This window comes from Chiloscyllium plagiosum, unplaced genomic scaffold, assembly GCF_037043375.1.
Source record: "Chiloscyllium plagiosum isolate Xiang-an unplaced genomic scaffold, Cpla_swu_hap1 HiC_scaffold_6, whole genome shotgun sequence".
In the NCBI taxonomy this organism is placed as follows: Eukaryota; Metazoa; Chordata; class Chondrichthyes; order Orectolobiformes; family Hemiscylliidae; genus Chiloscyllium; species Chiloscyllium plagiosum.
Genome location: NW_028270144.1, coordinates 77170101 through 77188274, shown reverse-complemented (window position 1 = coordinate 77188274; position 18174 = coordinate 77170101). Strand labels below are relative to the sequence as shown.

The 18174-nt window shown below is 40.8% G+C and overlaps 2 protein-coding genes across 5 annotated transcripts in view; one reads left to right on the top strand and one right to left on the bottom strand.

Moving 5' to 3' along the window:
• Positions 1–18174, bottom strand: part of sh3rf3 (SH3 domain containing ring finger 3) — a 377685-nt gene that overhangs the window by 343976 nt on the left and 15535 nt on the right. The gene's annotated exons all lie outside the window — the stretch shown is intronic.
• edar (ectodysplasin A receptor) overlaps positions 14135–18174 on the top strand; it is a 170759-nt gene continuing 166719 nt past the window's right edge. The window contains exon 1 of the mRNA XM_087988134.1: positions 14135–14306. The gene's annotated coding sequence lies outside the window, so the exon portion shown is untranslated. The remainder of the gene's footprint in view (positions 14307–18174) is intronic.

Below are 18174 nucleotides of genomic sequence, written 5' to 3'. Positions count from 1 at the left end.
CTGACCCTTGAGGACCTTGAGGAACACCACTGGTCATAGATCTCCAGTCAGTTGGTAGTAGAATATGCTTATCAGATTGAAGTCAAAGAGGATGCAACCTTGCTCTGCATCGCTGGCTAAGTTACCTAGAGGAATAATAACAAAAATGTATGAAGTTGAGGCAAAGGGGATAATCCTGTTGGGAAATCTGCCATAAAAAGGTATCCTCAATGCCAATTCTTAGCTTTGTGTGTGTTTGTGTGTGTTATAATGGTACTATGATTCTATGGCAGAAGTGAGGAATACCAAAGTATATTACCATGGTGTTGCAGTGGTTAGCAACTGCACTGCTGCCTCACAGCGCTAGGGACCCGGGTTCAATTTAAACCTCAGGCGATTGTCTGTGTGGAATTTGCACATTCTCCCTGTGTCTGCGTGGGTTTCCTCCCACAATCCAAAGATGTGCATGTTAGGTGAATTGGCCATGCTAAATTGTCCATAATGTTCAGGGATGTGTAGGTTAGGTGCATTAGTCAGGGGTAAATATAGGATAATAGGGTAGGGGAATGGTTCTGGGTGGATTACTCTTCAGAGGGTCAGTGTGGACTTGTTGGAATTAAGGGCCTGTTTCCACACTGTAGGGTTTCTATTCTATTCTATTAATATCCACAATTGGCTTCCTGTATCTTAAAATGATCCAAGAATGCAAAGCCTCACTACCTGTCATTGTAGTTGTCTTATTTTGTTTTGTTACAATGTGTAATTCATTGGAATGCTTTGAGTCTGTTCTGCTACTACTGTATTAACTCATAAATGATTTTGCCTCAATTCCCTTTATCTATTGTTGATCTATATCCCTCTGTGCCTTTCCTTGGTAAAAATCCCTGTCTTGAACATTCCAATTGACCCAACTACAGCCAACTCAAGAACTGCAGACATAGAGAAAACACAGTTTCGATAACAATGCAATTCTGCTTCATCCAACTTTGCACACCACTGTCAAACCAACATTTAGGGCATTTCCAGTTCTCAAGATACTTGTTCAGAATATCTGAATCATTAGAGGACTTTAGCAGAACGTTGTTCAACAGACGAAGAACGTTTGAGGAATCTGGGTTTATACTCAATGGAGTTTAGAAGGATGAGGGGGGATCTAATTGAAACATACAGAATACTAAACTGGAGATGTCGGGAAGATGGTTTCCATTGGTAGGAGAGACTAGGACCCAAGGCTACAGCCTTAGGCTAAAGGAAGACCTTTTAGAACAGAGATAAGGAGAAACTTCTGCAGCCAGAGAGTGGTGAATCTATGGAACTCATTGCCACAGAAGGCTATGGAAGCCAGGTCATTGAGTATATTTAAGACTGAAATAGATAGGTTCTTGAGTATCAAGGGGATCAAGGGTTATGGGGAGAAAGCAGGAGAATGGGGTTGAGAAACTTATCAGCCATGATTGAATGGTGGTACAGACTGGATGGGCTGAATGGCCTAATTTCTGCTCCTGTCACTTATGGCCTTTTAAATTCAGCAGAAACAGCTCTGTGGCAATACCTAAAGTAAGATTGAACAATCTTTATTTCCAATTCATACAACACAGTGCATGTTAAAACAATTCAAACTAATTACATAATTAACTTTTGAAGTAATGCACAGTGATCTTTGTTATACAGACAAACAGCCTCCTTTAAAAATAAACCTTTTAAGTTGTATTTGTTAACATTTTCTGCACATACACCTAAAGTAGATTTCATGCCATAGTGATCTGGAATAAACTAGAATGCACTTGTGGACAAATTACTCACACCTCCTACCAAATGAAGTAAACGACAGGCACCTAAAACAACCTTCTATGTTACAACTCAGTGATTATGGGAATTACCCATCTATAGACAGTGTTGGAATCAGAATCTCTGGCACATGAAAGCATTCAGAAAATCATCTCCAATTGAGTCATAAGTCATGCTGGAATGTTCATTATAACCACAAGGTTATAATGACTAAACCAAGGTTATAATGACAAAACCACAAGGTGACTTTGGTTATTTTGTTGACATGTTCAATCGGTAGTTAAAGAAGAAATTCAAACACAGCAGAATAACAGTTTCAATGAGGCACAATTGAATGTTATGGCTGACCCAGACTTTGTTTTGACCTTTTTAATAAAGGGATGACTGTCAGGCTTGTAAATATCACTGAACTGAAAGATTGACCACCAAGTCAGTCCAAGCTTTGAAAGTACAATAATTTAAACAAAAACTGCTGGTGGCAGGGATGTTATAATTGCCCTAGGTTTCCATATCTGACAGTGTTTCTTGTTCACTATTGAGTGTTGGAAAATGCATGTGTGTGAGAGAGGGCAAGGCAAGTCTTGGTAGCGGTGTTTCTTGATGGTCCAGAAATCTGCTGATATTCAAGATGAGTCAAAAATAAATGCGAATTGCCTGCAGTACGTTTGAAATTAGACTAATGAACTGTCACATCAGTTCTCAAGTCACTTGGCGCTCAATCATATTTCTGACGGTATTTTCATCTGGTGTCAGAGCATCCACCATTTCAGTAAGGGCATCTTAATGTATTATGGACCTTCACATAATTTTCTGGGGATTCCACAAGCACATAACTGCTTCATTAACCATTGCAAAATAAGCATACGTATTTGTTAAAAGCAGAGTACTCGATTGCAACAGTTTAAAGTACCCTTTCTGAAGGCTACAAGAGGAATTTATTCATCCAAGCCGCAGTGGCTATATGCATGTAGCATTCAGGAGCTATGAATAGTGATGGTACAGGCTCCATGTTTTGGTATATAGTTAATATATATTAATTCTTACATTTAGTTATTCAGGAATCTTTGCAGCAACAATTAGCTCAGTGCCATATTTTTATCTTGATCAATGGAGTGCAATAGGTTTTCCAATTTGAATTTTCTTGCCCTTTAATGTTTAGTGGAAACACATGATCAATCGGAAGTTACAGATCACTGTGCCACAAAAGCCTTCCAGTCAGACGTTACAAATGTGATCAGGCTGTGCCCCTCTTATGTACAACCATTGAGACCCAAGTGCCTACTCAGCACAGAAGTTAGAACATCAATGTTTTAGCAGAATGTGATTCATACTGAGGTTGAGTTGTGTTACGTCCTGCAATGTGACTTGCAGCAAAGACCATCCACACTGTCGTTTAAAGGGGCATGCTTTTGGATCAAAAGCTGTCACTGTAAACAAATTCTTCAGTCCTCTGCAAGTCCGAGCTACAATGCCATGATCTGCATCACGCTGCATGAGGCAAGGCAGGTCTTGAATCCACACAATCAAATCATGAGTCCAAGCCGCAGTGGCTATATGCATGTAGCATTCTGGAGCTATGAATAGTGATGGTACAGGCTCCAAATTTCTTTCATTCACTTGGGCTGACAATGAATCTCTCCTGCTCTCACCAGCTGTGTATGCTGCAAGGCAGATCGATGCTCCACTTGTTAAGTCATCCAGCTTCCTTGGCCTTGTGTTCTGAAGGAGGACTTGAACCTGCAGATTCTGGCACAGAGCCAGTGATGCTACCCACTGTCACACAAGACATCCCTGCCCTTGGTAAACATCACCTACATTTGTCATTCTAGAGGGCATAAATATGTAAAGTCAATGATAAATGCCTTCTTTCCTTGAACAACTAATTTATTACTTTTTCTTAATGGACAATTGGATTAAATGTACATGCTACTTGGCCAAATGACAGTATTCTGAAAGGTAGTGAGGTATTATATATTGCAACTGTATATTATCACTTTCTACAAGATTAAAAAGGATTTTGGTCTCTAAATATTCAGCTGCTCTCCAAACTAAACGATGTGCTGGCTTAGCACACTAGTTTTTGAGGGTACTCAGTTCACATTGCCCCCACTTTTGATCAGACCTCCACCTAGTCCAAAAACCAACTCTCCATCACTGGGACTCTCACAAACACGGGTCACTGAGATGAGGTACTGGATGACCGCTACTTCCATGGATTAGCCATTCAGTATGACAGGTAAATTTCATGAAGTGGTTAGAGGAGGGGAGTGCAATGGTGAAACTACATTAGAAAAACATTTTTCTCCTTGGATCTCTTATTTCCTCGCATACATGGGAGAAAACAACGTAACATTTCATACAGAAAATAGTTTATTGATTAACTGTTAAAGAAAATCAAAATCCATTTTGACGACCTGAAAGAGAGAAGGAGAGAGAGGTTTGCTATTTACAATACTTTTGTTCTTCTCTCTCTCTCTCTGGCCTCCATCATCTCCACCTACCAGATCACTCCTTTCCAGCCCATGTTATCCCTTGTCATCAAGATAAATACTACACTTCCACAGATACCTTCAGTTCTGAAGAAGGGTCACTGGATTTAAAATGTTACACTGACTTCTCTCCACAGATGTTGCTGGGGCTACGGAGTTTCTCCAACAATTTACATTTTTGTTGGTATCATATGCTACCCTTGACTTAGCCCCTGATCAAAGGAGCAGGAGAATCAAGGCTGTGATCTTAGCCTGCTTGGCACACCTTCCTCATTCTGAAGAAGGGCTTATGTCCGAAACGTCGATTCTCCTGCTCCTTGGATGCTGTCTGACCTGCTGCGCTTTTCCAGCAACACATTTTTCAGCTCTGATCTCCAGCATCTGCAGTCCTCACTTTCTCCCCTGATCAAAGGCCAACTCCCTTGACTTGACAGAGTACTGCTGATGATCATGACAAGTTTCTTGGCTTTGTGTCTGTGCTAAACAGCATAGCAATACCGCAGTACAATGAACCCGGTACTTCTGTGTGATGGGGGCAAGTACAAAAATGCAAACCAAGGCAGGAATGCTGCAAACATCTAGGTCAGGTCAAAGTGACTGCGCTGTCTGACAACAAATAAACACACCAGTGATGCAGCCTGGTCTAGTCTGTGAGCTGGGTGCATGTCCCTGCATGTCGTGTCCTTGCTGTAGCATTGCAGGTAAGAGAAGAAGCTGAATATTAATGAGGTTAGTCATACGGTGCTTAACAAGCTTTAATCCTCCTTAAGTGGCGACTCGTGGCTGCCTAGCGAGACACTGGCCTTGTGGCTGCATAAAATATGCAGTGAATTGCTCCCAACGTTGAGGTAAGCCTTGCCATTATTTGTGTGTTACTCTGCCACAAATCTCACCATAGCCCATGTGGTTCAGGCTGAATAGAACTCTATCCATTATTTTTTGTTGGGAGTATGTGTATTTTTAGCAGACCATAAATAAACAAGGTCCAAACATTCAAAATGTATTCAAGTACTCAAGTATTATCATTATGTTATTATCGCTGTGGCTATAGTTATGCTGCAGTTATGCAAAACCCTGGTTAGATCCCACTTGGAGTACTTTGAGTACATCTGGGCATAACACCTTAGGAAGGGGTATAATGGTCTTGGAAGGACTATAATGTAGGTTGACAAGATCGATACCTGGATCTTGGTGGTTAAGTCACAAGAGAATTTAGAAGGTTAAGGAGCAATCTGGTTAAAGTCTTTAAGATATTAACTTCAAAAGATAAGGGTAGATAAAGATAAACTTATTCCACTGGTTGGCAATTCGAGAACGAGGGGGCTTACACTGAGACTTAGGGCCAAACCATTCAGGAGAGATGTTGAAAGGGTGGTAGAGGTTTGGAACACTCTTCCGGAACAGCAGTGGATGCTGGATTAGTTATTAACTTAAAATCTGAGATAAATGTTTGTTAAGCAAAGGTATGAAGGAATATAGACCAAAGGCAAGTATATGGAGTGGGGCCACTAAACAGCAACAATCGCATTGAATGGTGAAGCAGGCTCATGGGGCTAAACAGCTTACTCCTCTTCCTGTGTTCCTGTGAAAACTGGCAATTTTTTAAGTCAATAATGTTAACTAACATGACAGCTGTTAGGTAGAAATTGATCACCAACAGCAAAACTGCTGATACTTTGTTATTACTCAGTGGTTTATTGGCCGAGAGTTGTGATGTGCAGTTCAATGTAAATGCGAATCACTCAGCCACTATGTACAAAGTGCTGCCTCAATCTCAGACAATGACACCACCACTGAATAATTTATGTACTAATGTTTTTTACACGAGACAGTAAACTGCTTCCTCATAACCTGAGCTTTAATCCTACTAAAATGGTTATTTTCAACGTTCTGCTGCCAGTGCGGAAAATACTGTACTCTTTCTTAATTGGTTATCTCACAGACAGTAACCATTCTTCAACATTTGGATTGAATGAGGTGTAACTAGATTTTTAAGCTTCATAATTACTGCTAAACACTCACTCACCGGAAAAAGCTAATTTTAGACACATGGCTTGCCAAACTCCTCTATAATCATTCACGAAGATCATTGCTGCTGTACGCAAAGACATCGCCTTATCTCAGTGCCTGATTTAAATTGCTGTCAGAAAATGGATAATCTGTTACAGAAATCACAGTATCTTTAAGGGAGCTTTCTTTAAAGTCAGCAGTGAGCACAGTTGTTTTGCCACTGACAAATAGTCAAGTATTTGAGGTTAGACAGAGATTTTGGAGGGGACTGCTATAACATGGTGGTGGTTATCCCTATATTTCTGACCTGTAAGCTAGCAACAGCTACAGAGTGGCACTCTCGACATCGAACATGCCAAATCCTCTCATGTTTCAGTGAGAGCGCTTTTCATTCTTCAAACTCCAGGACGTATTGCCCTCCTATTCAATCTGTAGTGACAGGACACTCTCATTTGAAGAATCAACCAAGTGAACATTCATTGCACTCCCCTACACAGAACCCCCAAAGACGAGCATATCTTTCCTTAGATATAAGACCACAAGAAATAAGAACAGCACAGGGCCATTTGGTTCCTCGAGCATGCTCTGCCATTCAAATGGATTATGGCTGATCTGTCATTCATCACTTTCACTTTCTTGCATTTCCTGTAACCTTTGATTCTCTGACTCATCAAGCAAGATTCTGTCCATCTCATTCTTAAATATACACAAGGACTTTGCCCCTACAGCTCTCTGTGGTAAGGAGCTCCAAGGATTCGCAACTCTCAATGAGAAGAAATTCCTTGTTATCTCAGTCTTGAACTGGTGCATCTTTATTCTGAGATTATGCCCTCTGATCTTGGACTCTCCCATGAGAAGAAGCATTCTCTCAACATTTATCTGTCAAGCCCCTTAAGAATCCTAAATGTTTCAATGCGATCATTTCTCATTCTAAACTCCAGTGAGCAGAGCCCCAACCTGTTTAGCCTTTGTCCATACCTGTGAACATCCTTGTGAACCTTCCCTGAACTGTTTCCAATAAAATTACATTGTTTCTTCAATAAGGGGATTAAAACTGCTCACAGTACTCCTGATGTGGTCTCACCAGCACCTTGTACAGTTGCAGTCAGGATTCATATTCCAACTCCTTTGAAATAAGGGCCAACATTCCATTAGCCTCCTGACTACCAGCTGCACCTGTGTGCATTCTTTCTGTGTTTCATATACAACTACTGCCAAGTCCCTCTGTGTTGCAACTTTCTGCAGTTTTTCTCAATCTAAATAATACTGTTCTTTTGTTCTCCCTTCCAAAATGAAGAACATTTTCTCACATGGTACTCCATTTGCTAACTCTTATTTGACCTATCAGCGTCTCTCTTAAACTATTTGTATCACTCTCGCAATTTGCCTTTCCACCTATTTTTATGTTGTCTGCAAATTCAGCCGCAGTAAATTTGCTCCCTTCCTCCAAGTCACTAGTATATTTTGTAAACAGTTGCCATCCTCGCATTGATCCCTGTGAAACCCAACTAGTTACAGGCTGCTGACATGAAAAGAACTCCTATCCCAACTTGCTGCTTGGCCAAGACTCTATCCATATAGAGCAAAACTATACACAATATTCAAGGTGTAATCTCACTAAAGTCCTGAACAATTCTAACAAAACTTCCTCACATTAAAGCCAACGAACCATTTGCTTTCCCAGTTGTTTGCTGTATTTGCATGTTCTTTTACATGTACAAGGACACTCAAATCCAACTGGACAACAGCATCTAATAGCTTCTCACCATTTCAATAGTATTCAGCTTTTCAATTCTTTTTCCCAAAGCGAATAACCTCATATTACATATTACAGCTTCTTGTCCATTCACTTAACCTGTCCATGTTCTTTTGCAGATCCAACTAATAGTGCTTGCCAATCTGAAAATGTTCAATTTACTTCTAACCTGTTTTCTGTTCTTCAATTAATCCTCTAGCTATCCTCAAAATACTTAGCACTTACTTCGTGCATCAACCTTCACTGCAGCACCTTACTAACGTCCATTTAAAAATCCATATGTACCACGTTCACTAATTCACATTTCCCCTTCTAGATGCATCCTAAAAAAACACTCAACAGATTTTTGCAGACAGAATATAATGACCAAGATGACCGGCAGATGGCCTGTTCTAAATAAATGTCACAGATTTGTGAAACATGATTTCCCTTTCATAAGGTCACATTCACTCTGCCTAATCCCATAATGATTTTCTAAGTGCCCTGTTACCAGTTCCTTAATAATAGATTTTAGCATTTTCCCGATGGCTGACATTAGGTCTCCAGTTCCCCATTTCTATCTCCATCCATTCTTCAATAATGGTGTTACTTTAGGCCATCTGCCATGATATTGTATGTGCTGTATCGTAAAATTGTTTTTTAAAAAATGCGCGAAAACAAAGCAGAACAGCGCGGTTTTCTAGGTTCAGTAAGTTTCACTTTGGCTCTGCTGTTCAAACATTTCAGTCACATACATGTTCTGGTTTAAATTTGTTTTACGCCCAGCCTAAACTCTGATGGAACTGTGTATGCACTGCCCAATCAGCATCACACATCACGACAGTCTATGTCAAAAGTGTAGATTTACACTAGCTGTCTGTTGAAGTTTCTTAGCAGTATTTCAGAGAACACAAACCTGGAATTCATCATCTGCCAGAGTATCTGCTTAAAGGGGGCATTGCAGACCCTGAACATCTGACATTCAGCACTGAACATATGCAGGCTGATCAATTCCACTGTGATTTTACAATAAGAATTGCTCCAAACAGACTCGACAGCAGGATTTTGTCACAGCACAACTAGATGAAAATGCACATGGCAAGTTTACTGAACATAAGGTTTCTTGTAAAACGGCAGCAGAACTCAATCTATCTATTAGCATCTTTGTAAATGAGTCCAGGCTTGGACCTTCATTGCAACAGCATTTGGTTGTATAGGATAAACTGAAAGACCCTGCAGTAATAGCTGCTTCAGAAATTGTGTGGTTTACAGGAAGGATCCCAGGCTCAGGTTCTAAACAAATTCTGAATTCTTTCATCAACCTCATATTAATTTCAAATTGATCAGTCCATAATTCCTTTTCAAGGAAGAGCGTTCCTCAGTAAAACAAGAGGAATTATTGCAGATAATCATTCAAAGGCACAAAACATATAGATCTGCTGTTTTTAAAGTTAAATGACAGATCTAGATCTGTCCTGCCACCTTGCAATGCAATATCAGTCTAACCTATCTATCATTGCCTGATAAACAGGCTGATAGTTGGCGTGAACATAAAGATAATCTGCTCAATCACCACCCGCTTCTTTCCCCATCTGCCAAATAACAGAAAGAGCAGCAAAAGGCTAAATTACTTGAAACATTTAACAGGGCTCTAATTTTCCATTTTTATGTGACAGATTGTTGGTCTGCATAAATTGCAATCTTTGGGATTCTGCCACTGCTTCTAATTTGGATATTTAAAAGGAAATTCTGATTCAACAGATGGATGATCATTTCAGAAGAGATTGGGACAAACAAGGATTATTCTGCTGAAAACCATGCTTTTCCTGCTCTACAACGGTGCTAAATGGACAATAGAAAATATTGGGCTCACCATGACTGTGCCACAATGGCAGGCCTCACCCCAACCAACCCCAAATACTAGTCAAAAATAACATCAAAGCTTAGTCACAATGTTAGCTGCTGAATCATTACAGTGTCAGGTCACTGTTCCTTGCATTTAATTATCGTCAACCATTCTCAGCATTCCTTACTAATTTCCAATGTCACAGGCTGCATTTTTCAATTCACTTCATTATTTAAACACAAACTTGCAAAAATCACACACAAAATCACTCCACTTGTCCTCAGTGCAGCATGCGTTGTGTACTATGCCACCCACAGGCTTTGGGCACCATTAAGGTACTAATGGCAACTTTCCAGGTCCAAGCTGCTATGATATCGCTCAGCCTGGAAAAAGACCCAGTTACCAGCAAGGGAAATCTATTAGGGCACAATTCCAGAAGTGAAGGGCTATGATTCCACATCGAGAGCAGCAACATAATTTCAGTACTGCTGCTCCTGGCCCCACACAAATAATTTCAAGCATGCAGTTTTGGCTTCTCTTCAGCAATATTGCACACTCCATCCATTTCTCCCCCAAAATGACAACTACATTCCGCTTGCATCATGGAAACCTATTTTCTGAATCAGATGAGTGTCTGGGATTTTCCACTGTTTGTTTATGTGATGCCAGCAGCACTAGCCAAGACAACATTAATTATCCAGCTCTAGATGCTCTTGAGAAGATGGATGGTGAGCTGCCTTCTTAAACTGAAGTCCCTGTGGGAAAGGAACACCCACAGTGTTGATTTGGAGAACACTTCAGGATTTTGACCCAGTGAAAGATTGAGAAGACATTTAACTCCCAAACTTCAGAACAAGGAGCAAGAGTGGACCACTCGGTCCTTCGAGCCTGGTCTATCATTAAATAAGATCATGGCTAATCTAATTTTAAACTTTACATTTCTGCAAACCCTAATATTCTTTCATCCTTTGTAATCAAGAATTTAAGGTGAATTAGCAGCTGGTGATGTTCCCATTCATTTTCTGCCTTTGTTCTTTTAATGGTGGAGATTATGGATGAGGAAAAAAGAAACCATGGTGAGTTACTGCAGTAATCTGGTGCACAATGCTGCCACTGTGCAGCACTGATAGAGGACATGAATATGCAAAGTTAATCAAGTGGGCTGCTTTGTCCTGGATTGCACTGAGCTTCTTCAGTGTTGCTGGAGCTGTACTCATCCACTAGTTCAGTATTCCATCACACTCCTGAGTTGTAACTTGTACATAGTGGAAAGGTTTTTGGGACTAAGGCAGAGACTAATTTGTTGCACAATTCCCAGCCTTTGACCTGCTCTTGCAGCCACTGTATTTATACAGCTAGTCTAGTTAGGTGTCCAGTCAAAGGGAATTTCGATGGTTGGAATTCAATTGTGGCAAATCCTGCTAAAAATTAAGGATTGGAATGTAAGCACAGTTATTGGAGATGTTCATTACATGGGATTGTATGGGGAGAATGATATTTGTCACTAACTTGCCTGAAACACAGAATTACTATGATGCAGAGGAGGCCATTCAGCACATGTGTCTGTACTGGCCCTCCAGCGAGCATTATGATTTAGTGCCATTTGCCTGCCTTTTCCCCATACCTATGCAATTGTCTCCACACACTTTCAGGCAATGCATTCAAGGCCTGAACCAATCATTATGTGAAAAAGACTTTTCTCACATTTTGCTTTGTTTACAGATCACTTTAAATTGGTTGCCTCCTCGTTCTTGATTCTTTTATGAGCAGGAACAGTTACTCCATATCTACTCTATCCAGACTTCTATTGATTTTGAAAATTTCAATCCCATCTCCTCTTAGCCTTTTTCTCTCAGAGGAGAGCAGTCTCAAGCTCTCCAATCTATCCTCATAATCCTGAGAGGCTGCACTGTTAACGGTGTTGTCTGTCATTAAATCGAATCTCTATCTGCCATCTCAGGTACCTGTAAATGATCCCACAGCACTACTTTGAAGACAAATGGGGAGTTATCCCTTCTGTTCCAATAAATGTTTATCTCTCAGTCAAAGTCACAGAAATAGATTATCTGGTTATCATTGCATTTCTGTTTTTAGGACTTTTCTGTGCACAAATTGGCTGTTGCTTATCCTGAATTACAACAGTGATTAAACATGGTATGTACTTTATTGACTGTAAAGTGATTTGGGATATCTAGTCTTGAAAATATTACATAAATGCAAGCCTTGTTTAGAAATGGAACTGCACGACATTTGAGATTTGATTGTTTTTGATTCACAGAAAGAATTTCAAATAAAAAGATATGTTTAAAGATTGTGTTTAAAAGCAAATTCTTATATGCACATTTCAAGAAAGGCATCGAGATGAACGGTGTTAGAAATGTAAATGACACAGGCTTTGAAGTTCTTTACTTAAATATTATAAAGGATAAGCAATTTACTCACCAGTCTCAGGAGACACATCACACCCAATGTGCTGGGAGAGTCCTTGTTGGGAATTTTAACTCAACAAGGACTGTCTAACATAAACCTTATTCTTGATTGTCAACACAGGAATATAAAAAGCAGATAGTTTCATTTTTAAGCAGAACGCTGCAAGGGTGATCTGTTGACAGACTCAGCAGATCAGAAAATATTTGGAATTATTAAAAGTTATTGGCAGTAGAATTAGTTTCCAACTTCAGTGGGAAAAGAATAAATCAGACAGGTCTGAAAAGGTTGTCTTTATGCTATCACCTGCTTTGCACCAATATGTGAAAAATTGAGATCTAATTAACCTCCAATTTCTTACATCAATACCTGATTGAGAAACACTATCATGCATAAATTTTGTCAGTATTTTTCAAATGATGCTCCCTTGTTCAATTTGTCCAGCATCAAGCTACAAACATTTCAAACCAACTCCACAGACAGTACATATCATTCACATGTTGGACACCAAATTTCTGAAGTGACTTCTCTATTCAAAATTCAGGCATGAAAGCAGAATCAGAGAAGAAAGCAGAATCAGAGGAGAATAGTGGAAATGCGTTGAGGCTATCCTCAAAGCACCCTAAAGAGACCAGTTGTATCCGTCAACACATGGCAGACCATGACCTGTGATTGACTAAAATGGAGAAAGCTGATATTTGAGAAATTACCAAGCACATGTAGAGTCATCATTAACAACGCACAAAGGTAAAGGTGCTGGAGAAAGCACACAAACTTCCAACACCCCACCTACCCATTAATCCAGAGAACCAGGCAACATTCTGGGAACCTGGGTTCAAATCCTGCCATGGTCAGTGATAGAGTTGGAATTCAGTAAAAATTGGAATTAAGATAACCATGACGCTGTGAGTGTTTGTCAGAAAATCTCACCTGGTTCACTACTGACTTTTAGGGAAGGAAACTGCTGTTCTTACCTGGTCTGGCTCTGGTCAACATGGTTGACTCCTGTCTGCCCTCTGGGCAATTAGGAATGGCTATTAAAGGCTGGCCAAGCCAATGACAGACACATGCCTTGAATGAATAAGAAGAAATCTGCCCTTCCTGCGGCAAAATTTGTCGAAAGTGCCCTTTATCATTTATGGACGTATTAGCCAGCTATCAGAGCAGCATGCAACCAAACTTCCTCAGTCCCAAAGGACCCCCAAGAGATATTTTACTGTAAATGGATTAATATTTCCCATTAGATACAGAGCAATATCAGAGCTCTTTTCCATATATATATTTCTAGATGGCAAACTAACACAGAGTCATAGATGATGACAGCACAGAAACCCTGTAAGTCTGTGCCAGCCAAAAACAACCAACAAACTACTCTAATCCCATTTTCTGGAACTTGGCCCATAAACTTGTATGATTTGGCATCATAAATACACAACTAAATATTTCTTAAACATTATGAGGGTTTCTGCCTCCACCAAACACCTAGAGGTGGTGAGTTTCAAATTCCCACCACCCTCTAAGAGGAAAACAAATCTTTCCTCACATCCCCTCTAAACATCCTACCTTTACCTTGACAATTGGTCCCTTCACTAAGGGGTAGAGTTCCTTCCAGTTTACCTAGTGCATGGTTTTATGAAATTACAGGCATGTACTGTACCTTTAAGAGTGTGAATGTTGTTCTGAACTGTGAGATTACAAGCACTTTGTGATATGACTAGATGGCAGTCACAGAGTATACTGGAAAATTGAAAATATGTAACAATTGGCTGTGAAAGAGATAACTGAGTTTTGGATGCTGTTTTGACAACAATTAAAATTTAAGCAATTTAAATTATGCCCCAGGATACTAAAATCCAATTGAGCTTGAATTTATTGTTTTGCCAACGTTGAACGAATGACGCAATCCGATGTTGGGGATATAAAAATGAGGACAAGTTGAAAATTGGAGAGAAAGCAACTGCCATCAAGACAGAAACGCCTAGAGATCTAACATCTTGCTCTCCAAGAAATAAGGAAGCACTCTCTATCAAAGGTACTTTTTCATATTAAACATACTCACAGTAAAAAAAAGACAATGACCCAGGGAGATCTACAGTCAGAACAAGAAAGACACAGAAGATGATAGCACTGTGTGGTTTTGAAATTAAGTTGATATAATTTTAATGTGTCTTATTGGAAATGCATATTTTATAGATTTGGAGGTAGATAATAAACAGTTAAGAGAAAGGGGGGCTTAGAATTGTGAATAATTTTTTAAGGTAAGGATTTTCTATTTCTTTATCAGTGACTAGTTAAAGAAATTACTTTTTTTGTTTATCTATTAATTGGTTTTTAGAAAAAAAGCAGAGAGCTATTAGAAAGTATTTAAACTCAAACCTGTACAAAGTAATAAAGTAATTAACTAAGCAGAGATGGCTGGGCAGGTGAGGTGCTGTAGCTGTATGATGTGGGAGATGGCTGATCCCATTGTGAACAGCAGTGACCACATCTGCAGCAAGTGTTGGTTGCTGGAAGAACTCCGGATCAAAGTTGATGATCTGGAATCTGAGCTTCAAACACTGCGGCACATCCGGGAGGGGGAGAGTTACCTGGACGCTTTGTTTCAGGAGGCAGTCACACCTGGGAGATTAAGTAATTCACATTCAGTTAGTGATCAGGGACATCAGAATGTGACTGTAAGTGAGGCCTCTAGGGGGAACCTGAGTTCAGGAGTGCAGGAGCCTCAGCCCTTGACCTTGTCCAATAGGTATGAGATTCTTGCTCTCTGTACGGATGAGGAAAAGGGCTCTGGACAGGATGAGCCAGCTGACCATGGCACCATGATGCAGAAGGCATCAAGAGGGGGGAGCAAAAAGACAAATAGTTGTTATAGGGGATTCTATAGTTAGGGGGACAGATAGTATCCTTTGCAAGCCGGATCGGGAGTCTCGCATGGTGTGTTGCCTGCCCGGTGCCAGGGTGTGGGACATCTCTGACCGGCTTGAAAGGATATTGGAGCGGAAGGGGGAGGATCCAGTTGTTGTGGTCCACGCTGGGACTAACAACATAGGCAAAGCTAGGGTGGAGGACCTGTTTGGGGATTATCGAGCACTAGGAAGGAAATTGAAGTACAGGTCCTCAAGGGTCATAATCTCCGGATTACTGCCCGAGCCACGTGCCAATTGGCATAGGGATGAGAAAATTAGGGAAGTAAACACGTGGCTAAGGGATTGGTGTGGGAAAGAGGGATTCCACTTCATGGGGCATTGGCATCAGTTTTGGAACCGGGAGGATCTGTACCGTTGGGACGGTCTCCACCTGAACCGATCAGGTACCAATGTTCTAACGAAGAGGATAAATAGTGTGGTCAGTAGGACTTTAAACTTCTGAGTTGGGGGGAAGGGAAAGTGAAAGCGACAGGGAGTATGGAGTTAAATGGAAAGATAAGCAGCAGGATAGCATATGTGCAGGCGGATTTAACCTTGAGACAACTGGGAATGCAGCAAAAAGGAAGGATAACTTAGGACATCTTATGACTTCCAATATCTCTAATGATAAGAAAGTTAGCATTAAGACACTTTACCTGAATGCTTGTAACATTCGTAACAAAGCAGATGAATTAATGGCACAGATCATCGTGAATGATTATGATGTGGTAGGCATCACAGAGACGTGGTTACAGTGGGGTCAGGACTGGCAGTTAAACATCCAAGGGTTTTCAACTTATCGAAAAGACAGGGAGGCAGGCAGAGGGGGCGGGGTTGCCTTGTTAGTTAAGAACAAAATTAAATCTATGGCACTGAATGACATAGCGTCGGATAATGTGGGTGGAATTGAGGAACCACAAAGGCAAAAAACCCATAGTGGGAGTTATGTACAGACCTCCTAACAGTGGTCAGGACCAGGGGCGCAACATGTACCGGGAAATAGAGGAGGCATGTCAGAAAGGCAAGGTCACGGTGATCATGGGAGACTTCAATATGCAGGTGGACTGGGTAAATAATGTTGCCACTGGATCCAAAGAAAGGGAATTCATGGAATGCTTACAGGATGGCTTTTTGGAACAGCTTGTCATGGAGCCCACAAGGGAGCAGGCTATTCTGGACCTAGTGCTATGCAATGAACCAGACTTTATAAAAAATCTTAAAGTAAGGGAACACTTAGGAGGCAGCGATTATAATATGGTAGAGTTCAGTCTGCAGTTTGAAAGAGAGAAGGCAAAATCGGATGTAATGGTGTTACAGTTAAATAAAGGTAATTATGAGGGCATGAGAGAGGAACTGACGAAAATAGACTGGAAGCAGAGCCTAGCGGGGAAGACAGTAGAGCAAAAATGGCAGGAGTTTGTGGGTATAATTGAGGACACTGTACAGAGGTTCATCCCCAAGAAAAGAAAGATTATCCGGGGAGGGATTAGACAGCCATGGCTGACAAAGGAAGTCAGGAAATCTATCAAAGAAAAAGAGAGATCCTATAAAGTGGCCAAGAGCATTGGGAAATCAGAAGATTTGGAAGGCTACAAAAACAAACAGAGGATAACAAAGAGAGAAATAAGGAAGGAGAGGATCAAATATGAAGGTAGGCTAGCCAGTAATATTAGAAATGGTAGTAAAAGTTTCTTTCAATACATAAGAAACAAACGACAGGAAACAAACGACAGGCAAAAGTAGACATTGGGCCACTTCAAACTGATGCTGGAAGCCTAGTGATGGGAGATAAGGAAATAGCAGGAGAACTTAATAAGTACTTTGCATCAGTCTTCACAGTGGAAGACATGAGTATTATCCCAACAATTAAAGGGAGTCAGGGGGCTGAGTTGAGTATGGTTGCCATTACAAAAGAGAAAGTGCTAGAAAAGCTAAAAGGGCTTAAAATTGATAAATCTCCTGGCCCCGATGGGCTACATCCTAGAGTTCCAAGGGAGGTGGTTGGGGAAATAGCGGAGGCATTGGTTGAGATCTTTCAAAAGTCACTGGAGTCAGGGAAAGTCCCGGATGACTGGAAGATCGCTGTTGTAACCCCCTTGTTCAAGAAAGGATCAAGACAAAAGATGGAAAATTATAGGCCAATTAGCCTAACCTCGGTTGTTGGTAAAATTCTAGAATCCATCATTAAGGATGAGGTTTCTAAATTCTTGGAAGAGCAGGGTCGGATTAGAACAAGTCAACATGGATTTAGTAAGGGGAGGTCGTGCCTGACAAACCTGTTGGAATTCTTTGAAGAGATAACAAGTAGGTTAGACCAGGGAAACCCATTGGATGTGGTCTACCTAGACTTCCAAAAGGCCTTTGATAAGGTGCCACACGGGAGGCTGCTGAGCAAGGTGAGGGTCCATGGTGTTCGAGGTGAGCCACTGGTATGGATTGAGGATTGGCTGTCTGACAGAAGGCAGAGAGTTGGGATAAAAGGTTCTTTTTCGGAATGGCAGCCGGTGACAAGCGGTGTCCCGCAGGGTTCAGTGTTGGGGCCGCAGCTGTTCACATTATATATTAACGATCTGGATGAAGGGACTGGGGGCATTCTAGCGAAGTTTGCCGATGATACAAAGTTAGGTTGACAGGCAGGTAGTACTGAGGAAGTGGGGAGGCTGCAGAAGGATCTAGACAGTTTGGAAGAGTGGTCCAGGAAATGGCTGATGGAATTCAAAGTGAGCAAATGCGAGGTCTTGCACTTTGGAAAAAAGAATACAAGCATGGACTACTTTCTAAACGGTGAGAAAATTCATAAAGCCAAAGTACAAAGGGATCTGGGAGTGCTAGTTGAGGATTCTCTAAAGGTAAACATGCAGGTTGAGTCCATGATTAAGAAAGCGAATGCCATCTTGTCATTTATCTCAAGAGGGTTGGAATATAAAAGCACCATTGTGCTGCTGAGACTTTATAAAGCTCTGGTTAGGCCCCATTTGGAGTACTGTGTCCAGT